Here is a 14175-nt window from a genome sequence, read left to right as displayed (position 1 = left end):
TTTCGCAGACACCTCTGTAAGCCTCAATTTTGCTCAGACAGTGCTGCAACCTCACAAGCATGATGACAAAGCTATTCTGGGTTATAAAATATCCCTTAAATTTCAGCTAGTCACGTCATTCATATTTTCACAGCAGTATTTTCAGGAGTCTTTGGATTATGTAATTTTACCTAAAGCGCACTATTCTTTCCTTTTCCCACTAAGCATTAAATCCTGAACCATCTATAATTCAAAGGCCAGATTTTTTAAAAAGGCAACTAAAAATGTAGGTGCAGGCAGTAGTTGTGCGTGCACATGTTTACACGTGATGTCACAGCATCAGAGTTGAAGGATTAAATAGTTTTGTATGTATTTCAGTGCTTTGGCTTAGTTGTGGAGGTGCTGTAGCTGGCTCTACTGCTACTACTCAGTGTCATGTGATCCCCATGGTACATTTTTGGATTTTTTTATCCTATTTTACCCGGTGTTTTCCCTATGAAGTCATGAAAATCTCATCCCTTACTTGCAAAATATTATGTCTGTAGCATTTGTGTTACAAAAGTAAATTCCTAAAGGTTCAAAACTGGAGCGGTGTGTGTGTGTAATGCAACATACATTAGTTTATTTTGTTGAAAACTCAACTTTTTTAAAAGCTCATTATTGGCAATTTAAGGAAAATATGTTTCAGGAGACAAACAAGGATTTTCTGCCTGCTTCCTACCCATTTCCATATGTAGCAGCCCGTAAACAAGTAGGGTGCATAGGAACCATCAGGCAATTCTTTCAGAGGTACAGCATAAGCTGTAGTACTTGGTCCATTTAGTAGGTCCATTAGAAGCAGATACCAAGATACCAAAAGATGAACTGAGCAGGGATCAGGTATAGGAAAAAAGAAACATCTCACACAAGAAAGAAATCTGCTTCCTGATTTTGCAAGATTGCTAGCCATATGTATCTGTGGCCTCTTTCGTTTGGTAAACCTTGTGTTCTTGACCACCTCACCCCACAGCGAAGAGGACCTTACATCATAGGACTAAAGGGAGCACAAGCTTTGAAAAGAAAACAGCTGAACACCTTCCCCCATTCCCCTCTTCCTTCCTTTCTCAGAAGACATTCTTGTGCCATGTCTGAGTGAGGTTTGACAACTGGCCTCCCCCTTGGAGTTCAACTGAAAATTCATGCTAGGAGTCATTTAATACTAATTATTTAAGGCATGGTGGCCCGATCCACTACAGAAAGATCACATTATTAATGTAAGTGCAGTGATCAATATCAGCACTGTATCCGCATTTGGCCGTAACAAGCAATTCAGCTGACGGAGAGCGTGTTCTGTAATCCACAGCATCATAATTCATTGCCTGGCCTCGGTTAACGTTTGTGGAGTGGTCTACGGCAACATATTGTGAACATTAAAACATGAAATGGTGTAGGACTGGGAAACATTTGCTGGAAAGACTCGAGCTGATATGATGGGGAGTCTAACACACTGAAGGTCTGTATTTTTCTCTCTTTCGTGCCTTTTTACTGGAAATATTATAGTGGAAATGGAATATGGGTAGCAGCAGGCTCCTGAAATTTCGGCATTCCTGGAACATTTGGGGGGACTTGCCTTAACAATTGTGCCTACCACTGCTCAGAAATGTGTTGCTTTCACTCTGTGGAGCCTGGCAAAACAGAACAAAATGAATTGGCCATGAATTCAGTGTTGGCAATTGTATCATTGGCCCAGCAGTCACAGATGTTTTCAAGGCAACTCGTGCTGTGCTGTCCACAAGCATAGTCCAAACCTGAAATATTCCCCAAACAGTTGCCTTGAATTGGGTTTAAATGGATGGGTTACGGACTGAATGCCTGTGTATTACCAGATACGAAACAAGCAAGTGCATTAACAGAAAAAAGCATTATTCACAAACTTGAAGGCTACTGCTCTGTGTGAACGGATTAACAGGATGCAGGATGCCTTCATTATCCAGAGATCTGTTATTATGTCCATGCCAATATGTTGTTCTCTCTTAGCAGCGTCATAAATGCTGTGTCCGTGCCAACTCTGATTTTAGGCGACCCGAAGAACCATCTGCTGCCTTGATTGCAGACGCCTTGTCCTGATATGTGCCAGCAGGACAAGTGGCAGCATAATGGCACATGGTGGTGGTGGAATGTGACCCCAGCTAAGCAACAACAAAAGGGGCTGTTTGCTTTCTTGTTTCAGTACTGGGCATGTTTTCCTCTTCACAGTATATCTGTGAACAAAGGAACAGCCTTACAGCCACCAAATGCTTAAAGCTGCTAAGGGTGCATTGTCTGTCACAGCAAAGACGATAAGGAACACCTGTATGCATTTTAAATTCTCAGGTTTATCAGTAATGTGTTGAAACTTGGTCAGTAAGATTGCAGTTCACTGGTGCACTTGGCTTGTATTTAAATTCAGCATTTTTGTAGGCATTCAGTGTGAGTGAAATAGCTGTCTGACTGCAGGGAAAAATTATGCAAACATTGCACATAGCTTTGTCACAGAGAAAAAAGCACAAATGTACCTGTTTTCCTCTTGCCATTGGTGTTGAGACAGAGAGCAGTGGAAGCTGCTGATGGTGTGAGGTTCCACAACTCTGGTATGTGGCATTATTTTCCACAAATAAAATGATAAAGATTTTAAAGCCTGTTTATCACAGATTCACTCCCGTGGCTAATAAGCCTGAACATTCTTCAGCGTACCCCTACAGCACTCCACTTTTTGTGATTATTGCACACATAGTTTTCTGCAGCACTCCTGTGTACTTTCCTTGCTTGTGCTCCAAACATGTGCAGATCCACACAGTCCTGTCCATATGCAGCTTGACAGTCACTTCACCCTGGCCATCCATTATTTTGATCTAATTCCTTGAAGGCTGTCACTAACATTGAAGGAACTGATTCTGTTGCATATGAATCTGATAGAGAAAAATACAGTTTGGAAAGATATAATGTAATTTCCTACTCGCAGTATGCAGACATAACTGAGAAATAATGACTTTTATCTCAAAAAGAATCCATCGTGCTAGCTGAATCTCTGAGACAGTATATTGTGCATATTGTGAAACTTTGTAACAGAACTGTTTTCTCTAGGAAAGCAGCTGAAAAGTTAATTATTAATTATCTGTAAATTATCTATCCAAAATATAAGTTAGTGTAAGGGTGGAGTCTAGAGATCTTAGCAGAAAAATCAGCAAGTAACTATTTTAAATCCTTTTCAATCTGCTGCAACTTCATGAATACTATGCTGTTCAGATACCAGCATGGAGGAAAGACCTTAGTTAAGAAAGGAAGATACCCATGTGCACAAGAAAAACCTTCCCATGTCTTGTCATAAATGAAGTTTCCAGATAAATAGATTTCAAGTTGCAGTGACAATGAGACATGTTCTCTATCAAAATAACTCTGAAATGCATTGCAATTTTTAATGATCCAAGAGCTATATTTTATTAATCTACGGGAACAGGATGAGTAAGAGCAGCATAGTATGTCTTAATATCTCAAATACAGAAATGGAAGTGACTCTAAGGACTGTTACAGTAAGTCATGCTTTGCTGGGTATGCTCCATGAAGCTTTTTATTTTTGTATTAATGCTTTCCATTAAAGGACACTACCGCATACAGTCACTGCTGCCAGTTTGCAGGAAGGTTTTTCCCATCACCACTGTGAGCGTGAGCAAGAAAAAAAGGCTGCGTGGAGCTGGTCTGTAGAGTGAGGAAACATCCTCTGTCTGTCGCAGCAGCAGCAAGGGACTGCAAGATAAATTTCCAAAATTTCATACGCTTTGCAGAAAACAAGGATAGGTGAGCCTATCATATCCCACGGTGATGCTCATTTCTCCTTTCTCTCTCAAGCTTGTTTCATAGCCTTCCTTGTCCAGATTAAGGAAGAGATCATTTGAACTAAGAGTGAGAAGATCAGCCTTTATGGGGAGCCACATGGAAGGAGAGGCTGGGACATAGCTTTGCAGACACCCCCGTTTTGAATGCGTACCCTGCATTAAATGGGGCTCATTGCTCTCAGCACTATGTCCTGGTTCACAATACTGAGGATGTACTGGATTTCCAGTACACTCACCTGAGAATGATATATTGATGTTAATTGAGTGCATACCCCAGCGAGTTAGTCCCATCAGTGCTAGCTCACAATCTCTGCAGCACACATTGATAACTAGTACATGATAATTATCAATATTCTAATACTTGGCATCATCTTTACCTAATTCTCTCACTCATACCCAGTTGCCCTGACACCGCTATAAGCCCCCAGGTGTGTGGAGCTAACACTGGACAATTCAGTGTTGCACTCTGAATAATTAAAGCCATGCTATCTTTTTCCCTTTGCTACCTTCCCTTTGCTTGGGTCACTTTTTAGCTAAGCAGCTGCATGGTCTTATTCCTGGGTCCCTACACCAGTGCACAGGATGGATATGCATCAGCTCATAAAAGAGCATCATTTTGATCTGAATTTAGCAACAGGTAATTTTATTTAGCACTGGCAGCTTATGCTTTTTTTGGTGTTTGCCTTGTGTATACGACTGTGGGGTAGCTTTGCAGGTATTCAGAAAGAGATCTGTTAATACAGACCACACTACTCTAACTGCACGATGTCTACAAAGAAATAAACACTTCCAGCAACACCCAAATGTGACAGGCTGTGTACGTAACCTGCATCTTACCTTAAGGTATTGTCATTTGCAGAAATCCTTCTTCTACATAGTCCCTGAGAGGTTAATGCCAGCTTGCTTTGGGTCTGTACCAGGAGTAAAGAAAGGCACCTGCTGCTGGCTCTGTTGTTCTGGATAACAACCGTGATGGGGAGAGCCAAGGTACTGTCCATTTCAGCTCCATCTGCTTAGATGGAAACATAAAGAAATGCTTAAACCCAATATCCGGGCAACCACAAAGAGGCAGAAAACCAATTACTTTTACTGTCTTGTCTAGACAATAATAAAAAGACATAATCTTGCCTGGAACCAGATTGCTTGCCTGGAACCTGTTTGCTTACATGCAAAAATATATATATTTTTTTCCATAGTACCACTTCAATCACCCAAAAGATGTGTAAATTTAAAAAAAAATGAATTCATGTACTAGTTTAATTTGCATTATAGCTTTCTCAGCTTTTGGAGTTCACATTTTCCAGCCTATTTTTATAGGCATAAGAGCAGAGACATTTGGTTTACTGAGAACTGACACTAAGAATGTGTGCTTATAGTCATTTTTCTAGGAGATGTGGCATTTAAAATCCCAGATAATGTGAGATTTATAATAGGATAATGAAAGAAAAAGCCAATACTTTGTAGCAGACATGGCAAAGGACAAGGACTTTTTCTCCATTTTATTAGTTGAAAATTGTATTTTGTGTCAGAAGTGTCTGAAGCATGGTACAATAGCATAAATTTGAACGATAATCTGCAATATACTTTTAACTCTGTACTTGTGAGCAATAGTTTTTGTATGACTTTTGGTTTTGACAACCATTTGTGATGTTTTAAAGACTCTTCTTTAAAAAATGGGTGGTAGAGCTTTCCACTTTAGCAAAATACCTGGACTAGCTCATACCTGAGATAGCTGAAGAGCAAATTGACTAACCGTTCTTCTGTTGGAGATACAAGCTGGTCCACCCTGACACAGAATCATCTTTTTTTCTTCAAATTTATATTCATTTGGTTCCAGGGCACCTGAAACCTAGAGCACTATCAGAGTCACAGTGGCATTGAGAAGACTTCATCAGTTAGGGAAATTTGGAAGTAGACCATCTGTAGTAATAACGAAAGTGTTTGCCCTCAGATGCAACTTCCCTTTCATCTTGTAATGACATCTCATGCTGCGCAAAGGCCATACAACTTCAGAATGTTTGTTTTTTTTCGAACTCAGTAACCTTGAAAAATAGAATATTTTATTGCAAAAGCTATTTGTTCTCGCTGATTTTTTAAAATCCTTGGGTGATATTAGAAAAAAAAATGTGTCTTTTATTTTTTTCAAGATGGTATTTTACCTGTAAATTTCCAATGTTATGCCTTTCATATCGCTGTGATCATTAGGATCTTAAAACCCCATTATTTCAGAAGCTATTTAAGCCATATTTTACCTCTCTAGACCTAAATTTTTATTCAAAATATAGGTACAGCATTGGTATACTTAAATAAGTGATCCAGCAGTCCTGAAACTGTGTGATTTGAATTGAATTCTACGAGGATACATTCTTTTTAACAGTTCAGGTTGTAAACTTGACAGTAACTCTGCAAAAAAAAATCAATAAAAGACCATCTGGATGTCTTAGTGAATTTCATAGTCTATCTAGTTACACATGACAATTTAAATAAAACATAATTCACGGCTGTTTGCATACAGAAACTTACATTAACACATTTTAAAATCAGTAATGTCCTAGATTTGAGATTATCTACAAATTACCATTCCAGTCCCATACTTCAGAAAATTCTTTTTTTTTTTTTTTGCATGCATGTGTGTGCGTGTGTCTGTGCGTGATTGCAATAATGACTGTGGTGATCTCTTCTACCAGTCCTGTAACAAAACAGTACAGTAATTCCTTAAGCTCTGGCCTCAGGGCCCACATTACTGCTCAAGTCCTTGACAAACCCAAAGCAAAGGACTGAGCAAAACGTGGTTAAGTCCCCCAAACTTTGTTTATTCTGTTTTCTTCATGCCTGTTACACCATATCTCTCTCTCTCTGTCATCTTGCCAAGCTTATTATGAGAGCTGAGAGCTCATTTCAGCCATCAATCACATCCTGTAGAAAAGTCAATTTGGATTTATTCTATTGCTGGACTCCCCAGCTCTCAGAACTATATACTCTTATTAAAAAAAATAATAATACAGAAAATAGCAGTAAATCTCATACTACATAATCAGACAGAAATCTGGGAAAGATACTGTACATGAAATACAACGATAAACAGCAACAACTGTGAAAAGCATAGATGGGAAAAAGCACCTAGCTGAATATTTTAACTTGTTTTTAGGTTTGGTATTAACAATTTTCAGTTGTGTTAAAGAAGGAAAATCAAGCAACACATTAATTACACTTAGTAATGATAGCTAAATTAAGAAAAGCAACGATCACAGATAAAGAAAAGAAAGGATCCAGAATAACTAGGTATATGGCTTGCAAAAATAAACTAACAGTGAGCCCAGAAAAATGCCAGCAAATACAGCAAGAGAGAAAATACTCCAGAATATCATGGAGGTGGTAACGGATAGAAAATGGTTCATGAAACACTCATTTGCTATTGCAGAGTAGCACATAAAAAAGGTGGGGGGCATTTGACTGACCCAGCAGCACATACAGTGGTCTCCCTCCATCCGGCACCAGTGGGGTTGTAGCTCGAATGCAATGTTTTGCTCTGTACAAATAATAGAGAAAATGAGAAAGAGTTTAGAAACAACCAAGTTAGCGAGCAGTTATCTTATGGGAAGAAATGGTCGTCCTAAAAACTTGTGCAGCTCATCAAGATGGCAAACAGCGATTTCTGGTGGGAACAGAAGTATCTGCAGTATTCACTACATCCTCTAAAACGATAATGGCCCGAGCTAAGGGCAGCCTGTGACAAAGCAAAACGTGATCTGAATAGGAGGAAATACACGGTGTTATGGAATACCCTTCCAAGAGCCAAGGGGCTCCAGTGCAGAAGTCATTTGACATGCAACCTGACCACAGGCTCACGAAGAGCTCTATGGCACAGTTGGGCATTGGGAGAACCCAGCCATGGGTACCCCCAAATCGGGGGCATTTCGCTGCGGGTACAGCTGGGACCAGAGGCACGAGCATCACCTTCCTCCCATGACATGGTCAGAGAACGACCCACAGAAACCTGTCTTCAGAAACCCTGAAGATCATTAAGCGCTACTCGATTTAGATCTTCACGTGTGATACATCTTAACTTTCTAAATAGCAATGACACTTGATGGAGATCTATTTTCTGTAGTCTCTCTTGGCACTAGACTTTTAAAGCAGATCTCCAAACAGATTACTTTCATCCGTTCTGGCTAAGAGACTTGGAATTATTTTTTACATCTCCTACCCTCATTGGTTTTCACTCGATGAACACTAACGTAACATACGCTGTGCCTTTCTAATGAATAGTTTGACTCGTGCAGCTCTTCCTTGAAATACACACCTGTAAACAAAACCAAATGCAGTTTTCTCTGTAGAATCTGTCTTCCCTGGGATTGCCAGCTGACTATGGCTGTTTCATTCCTACACCCTATGGATTATATTTCTTCCTGTCTTTGTTTCTGAATGATAATTAATATGCCGTATTTAAAATTTTAATTTCCTGTGAGTCTCACATTGCTGTCTTCTTGTGCCTTCTCTCCTTCCCTCTTTCTTTTTGAATGTACTACCAACCTTGGCTCATTTTCCTCTCTGCGACTTCAACTTCTCATTAATTGATCTGCTTGCATTAACTCTGTTCCCATCCTTAATTGCACATTTCCAACACCTAATTTGTGTCCCTTCATATAACCCTGTATCTAGCCACTTTCTTCAGCACCTCCTGAAGGGCCTTTTTTTCAGGTCAGTACATCTAAACCTGAATTCTTGTTGCTTCTTCTGAAACCAGAGACTATAGCGGTAGTTTGAAGGGTTCCCCACGGCACTGTCAGCACCGTGCTAAAAGAGCGAGTTCCTTATTTTACCTAAAAGCATGCAAGCTGAAGCCAGCTGCAGCACTGAGCTCCCTGTTTTCCACGTAGAGAGCCTCTGCTGACAGATGAAGACAGATACGTTAAATCCTGTAGCTATATTTTTATATCAGTAATTTATTTTCTATATATGATTCTTCACTCCAAATGACCAAAAAATTCTCATTTTTTTATCGTATGAGGAAATGACCACAATTGTTAAAAAGTAGATTTTAACGACTCTTCTGTGAACCCAGTACACATTGCATCCATTTATTATGTAATAAAGTTTAAAAGCTAATTTTAGATTGTACTAATCAAATTCTTTAAAGTAAAAAAGGACATCCCAATCATAACACTTTCTATTTTAGTAGCATACTAGTTTAATTATGATTTTGTAATTACATGTTCCAATGAGAACTCTGAGATCCCTTGCAGTACATAGAAGTATCTTTCCATTCACTATTTTCAACACAGAGTTATCAAAATGTTCTCAAGATGTAATTAGTTTCTATGTTTTCTCATGGTTAAAGCCATTGCAGAGGATGTTTCACACAAATCTGTTACCCGAAAATGAACATGCCTAGCGCTGTGTATCCTCTATCTAGATATTCGTTTGGGGAACACAGCCAAATCTGGCAGTTGTCTAGAATTTTATTTTCATTGAGCAATCAGTTGAAAGTTCATTCAGCATTTTTCCATATTTTGACAGCAAAGAAGCACAATCAACAGCTGCTTCTGACAGGAATCGCTCCTCCAGTCATTCAGTTTGAAATCCTAGACACAGTAATACATGAACCACTCATGTGATATAAACTCGACTCAAAATCTGGCAATCTTTATCATTCCATTCGATGTCCAATTTTTTCTTCTGTGTTAATTTTTCCTGAGATCCAACCTTTCTCTTTGTCCACCTATACAGACTTCTCCATCAGACTCTTTTTTCTTATTTACTCCAGACTCTTCTTGAACGTCCCCCTGATACACCCATGCACAGTTACCAAGCTTCCTCCACACAGCATCCATTGTTGTTTTTTTTTTTCCTTCTCCCTTGAATCGAGATCAAGCTCCACCCAATTTTCCAAGACTTACGCAGCTCCACTCTGCCTCACTTTTACCGTGTTGTTCTCGTCCCACAACGTGCTTGCTATACTACAAACTGGAGCGCCGTGGAGAGATGCCCAGCTCCTCACTGGTCAGACCAGCTCTGAAACTGGAAGTGGTGCAGTTGCTTTCCTGTGGTATTGCGTTTGGGTTCTCAGTCCTGTTTCTCAGTTCAGCTGCTGGTGTTACACAGCTTTTCAGTTCCCTGGGCTGGTCACGCACTGCACGAGTTTGGTGCTAGCTTGAGATACAGCCCAGTATCGGTGCTTTGTTAAACCATGCAGACATGCGCATAAATCGGGGAACTATTCTGTTAATGATCTCCTGGATTAGTAAAAATGCTCAGAGATATGAGTTGAGGATTTGATTTAATTTAATTTCCCATGGAAAAAGCAGCTTCAGCAGAATAAATTGGCAGGAGTGAGCAATTAGGGTCTCCTGCATTGTACCTAAGGGACCTCTCTATGCTACTTATTAACGACGATAATCTGCAACTTCCAGATATGCATCTCTAAATTATAATGCTTACCAGTGCATCCAGAAATGGGGTACCCACTTCATGACAGTCTTCATGTATAGCACACCTATACTTTAAAAATCGCCTGGAAATGACAGCAGCTTTGTGTAGCAGACTCAGCGAGCTGCTATTCCAGAAGGTTGTCTTAATTCAGAAGAGTTGTCAGAGCATCCTTCTTTACACGAGCAAGCAGGGAGGCATTACAAATGAGGTCAGCAGACCCCATCCCAAAAGAGTACCCATTGTCACATACAAAGGAAAGATGTGGTCAGCAGTCGGGCTGATTTACGATAGATCTTCACAAGTGGATTTTGGTGAGGGAGCAGCAGTGAATCAGATGTCTCTAATGGGAACGCTGCCATTTATGGGAACAAGCTGCCGGGTTTCTGCTTGTATCAGGGGAAAAGGCTGTTGCCAAGAAATGCTTCCTTGACTTGACAGGAAAGAAGCCTGCTAGATACATTTAACTTATAGGAGAAGTCAAGGCAAGTTTCAGGAGAGAAAAAATACCAGTAAAAATGAGCCAGACAAGTATATGTCTGTGCAAAAGTATAAAGCCAATCCAAGCTGTCAGCCTGACCCTGGCTACTCAGAAACCAGCCCATCTTCAACAGAATCTGGCTCTTGAGAGCCATGGACACTGTCTGGTGCTGAGCATCTTTTAATATAAAAATGCTACATTTATGAGGCAAATAAGTTGGAGGTGTGTTGTGTTGAGGCCTGGCAGGTCCTTTTGTAAGACATGCACAAACTGCTTCAGTATTTTTTTGTATGTCAGAACTGACTCCGCAGGACCACTCAAGCCTGTCCTGAATCAAGGGTAAACAGGCAAAATGGCATGCATCGATATCAGTGCTTTTGGAATTACCTTTCTAAAAAGCTTTGAGACACTCGGACAGTCCTGATAAATCAGATGCAAGCTTAATTTAAATCATTAATTTCTCATGAACTGAGATTTCCTTTATGAGAATTAAATTCCCAGATAGCCATGAGTTCAGCCTGCAGTGAGCAAGTTTCTGCATGTAGTGACCAGAGCAACCTTAATCACATTTTATAGCAATAAACAGGTGCTGGGAACTCGCTAGGGTTCCTCACAAAGCTGATCTCAACACTGCACTGCGATCAGCGTCTCATCCCTCTGTCATTCTTCCCAACCCAGTGCCACTCGGGCTGCTTCCTTGGCTGGTCTTCATTTTCTGTGTGCATTTCTGGACGTTGAATCAGTTGATAGAAGTATTACTGAAAGAAGCACATCCAAAGACTAACAGATCGTATTCAATATTGCTGGCCACCTGACTGGCCTAAGACCGCATGGCTGAAAGACGTTATAATCAAATAAACAGTAAGATGCAAGCCTACTGCTGATAGCCTGCTTCTAATTCTTCTAACACAGACTTCTGCAAAACAGCCATGGGTTTAGGTCTGGCTTTCAGAGGGGAAGCCCACGTTGAAGAACTGTATTTAGGCTAGGATGCAAGTTTTCTTCACATCAAGGATTTATTTATTTATTTATTTTCAGGGGAAGGAAAGCAGATAGAAGGCGATTAAGATAATTTTTTTTTTCTTCTTTTCAGGGAGCCAGTCACTTTGGTTTCGGTACTTTTTTGCACCGACTGCCTTTCGGGCTGCACTTGCTGACAGGAGGCTGAAGCGCCTAGCCTCTCTGCTCCTCGGCACTGGGACGATTGGTCCTGTTCCCCTTGCAGCCTCGCATTCCGCTGTCGCACGCTGCTAAAAGCCTTGCCCCACACACAAGACCTTTGCCCACCCACACAAGGGCCGTGGAAGCCCTGCCACCAGCCCCGGGGGCCGCGGGCCATGGCGGCGGCTCGGGGCAGGCCTCCTCCGCCCTCAGCCGCCGCGGGGGGCTCCGGGGGCAGCGGGCCCGGGGACGAGCGGGGCCCCTCGGGCGCCACCCGGCCCGGCGGCTCCGGGCCTGTCCCGGGCCCCTCCGGAGCGGAGGAGCCGGAGCGGGGCGGCAGGGGGAGCACGAGCCCGAGCCGGGCTCTGCAGCGGGGCCGAGCCGGGGCTCCGGCTGCCAGCGGCCGCCGCGGCGGCGGCGTCTCCCCACGAAGCGGCGCCGGCTCGGGGAAACGAGGGATGCGGCGGCCGCCAGCTCCGCCGCTCTCAGCCTAACGGCGGGGCCCGGCCCTCCTCCCCCCCGGCGCCGGGGAGCAGGAAGCGTTGTGCGGCCGGCTCCCGGCGGCCATCCCCCGGCTCCCCCCCCAGCCGCCGCCGCCTCCCCGCCCAGCGCAGAGCGGGCGCCGGCGGCGCGGGGCCGCTCCCGGGAGCAGCGGGCGGCGGATGCCTGCGCCACGCCACCCCGCTGCCGCCGCGGCCTGGGCTCCGCCGGGCCATCGCCGCCCACCGCCGCTGCTCCGGGCCCCAGGTCGGTGCCGGGCACGGGGGGAAGAGGGACGGGAACCGGGGGGCGCCGGCGGACCCCCCCCAGCCGGGCCCGGCCTGCGCCCGACGAGGGGAAGGGGGGGGGGGGGGGGGGGCTTGCTTGTGCCGGCACCCCGCCTCGCCGGGTGACCCACGGGCGGGAAGTTTGGTTTATTTTCCCTTATTTTCCTTATTTATTTATTTTTTTTTTGCCCGGGGAGTGTTTTTGACGTTGCCGCCGCTTGTTTATGGCTGCGGGGCGGCGCTGCAAATAGGTCGGGGAGGGTTTTCCACCTCGCCCCCTGCCCGCAGTGCCCCGGCTCCGGGCATGTCCTGCGCTGGGGCTCCGTGCCCCGCTCCTCGCCGGCTCCGGGGGCTTTTTTCCAGCGTTTCGGTGCCTGCCCCAAGCCCCCGGGTACTGGGTCCGGCTCTGGAGGGCTCCGGGGGGCTCCGGGGGGGCTCCGGGGTGCAGCCGCCCCCCCCCAGCACTGCCCGATACCGGCCTGCCCGGCGGTGGGGTGAGCTGCCCCAAACGCCCCAAATTCGCACCGTCGGGAAGCCCTCTCGCGGAAATAACTCTTAGCTTTGTTTCTGGAGTTGTTGGGGTTTATTTATCTATTTTTATTTCCAGTAGGATTTAAGTGGAAGCTTTATTTCGTGGCTGAACGTTACCGACGTGCCGCTTGGAAGGGAAATTGCATGACAAAAAAAAAAATCTATTTTGGGGGATTTGCGGTCACGGTAGTAATATTCCAGCTAAAGAGGTTTTCACGCCAAGGTGCTCAAGGCCGCTTCCCTTTTCTCCTCGCGGTGGGCTTTTCAGATGGCAAAGTAAACAAACTTCCCTTTGAAGGCAAGTTTTATCGAGTGGCGGGGCGTAAATACCTTTTTTATGGTTTGCCTTGGTTTTTAAGGCAGTCAGTCGGCGACCTTAACGTTGTGTTATCCGTGGGCAAAGTGAGCAGAAATCCCCCCGCGCTGCTTTTCCATTTGTTGGGCTGATAAGTAGGGAACGCTGTTGGCGTGATCCTCGGTACCCTGGAAGGGAATGTATTACATTTCAGTCCCCTGAACCTCTCTTACTTAGCGTTTGGATTGTGAAGCAGAACTCCTTGGCCCTTGCTGAAGGGTAGCCAAGCCTGGTTCGGTCAAGCTGTGTTTTCCTGGAGCGTTACAGCTTTTTCAGGATGAAAAAATTCCTGGTTTGTGGAAGAGCAAATTACGTATTTCAGCATAGTTCTCGTTATTCCATTCAGCAGTGCTTTGCCAGCTAACACCGAGATGCTGTTTTGTAGGAAGTGAGCAATAAGCCGGACTTCATTGTATCTTTGCAAATACCCGAAATGAATGAAACGCGGAATCATCGTATTGCCCTGTTTCTTCCATGTGACGGTGGCAGTCAAGGTGGCAGCACCCACATTTGAGAGGTCAGAGTACAGCTATAGCTCTTATTCTACACTTCCGTGGTTGGCCAAGCTTATTTTCCGTCTCTTGCCTCTCATTTTTTCCCCCTGTAAGTAGCGTAAGTCAG

At 43.8% G+C, this 14175-nt stretch overlaps 1 protein-coding gene and 1 long non-coding RNA gene across 7 annotated transcripts in view; one reads left to right on the top strand and one right to left on the bottom strand.

The window, feature by feature from the left end:
• Positions 1–3339: 3339 nt before the first annotated feature.
• LOC136790498 (uncharacterized) lies at positions 3340–10939 on the bottom strand. The gene is made up of 4 exons (XR_010830517.1): positions 10272–10939; positions 7289–7359; positions 4668–4839; positions 3340–3741 (listed from the first exon to the last, which is right to left on the bottom strand). It is a non-coding gene; the product is annotated as an uncharacterized lncRNA (long non-coding RNA).
• An 862-nt stretch (positions 10940–11801) lies between these two features.
• FAM135A (family with sequence similarity 135 member A) overlaps positions 11802–14175 on the top strand; it is an 84486-nt gene continuing 82112 nt past the window's right edge. For 2 of the 6 annotated variants that reach the window (XM_066994723.1, XM_066994721.1), the window contains exons 1-2: positions 11811–12648; positions 13940–14071. The gene's annotated coding sequence lies outside the window, so the exon portion shown is untranslated. Of the gene's footprint in view, positions 12649–13939; positions 14072–14175 lie in introns of all 6 variants that reach the window. The other 4 variants (XM_048077385.2, XM_048077382.2, XR_010830516.1 and 1 more) reach the window with 3 other exon arrangements.

Source organism: Anser cygnoides, chromosome 3 (assembly GCF_040182565.1).
Source record: "Anser cygnoides isolate HZ-2024a breed goose chromosome 3, Taihu_goose_T2T_genome, whole genome shotgun sequence".
NCBI classification, from domain to species: domain Eukaryota; kingdom Metazoa; phylum Chordata; class Aves; order Anseriformes; family Anatidae; genus Anser; species Anser cygnoides.
Note: the sequence above shows the minus strand (reverse complement) of the source record. Positions and strands in the feature narration are given on the sequence as shown.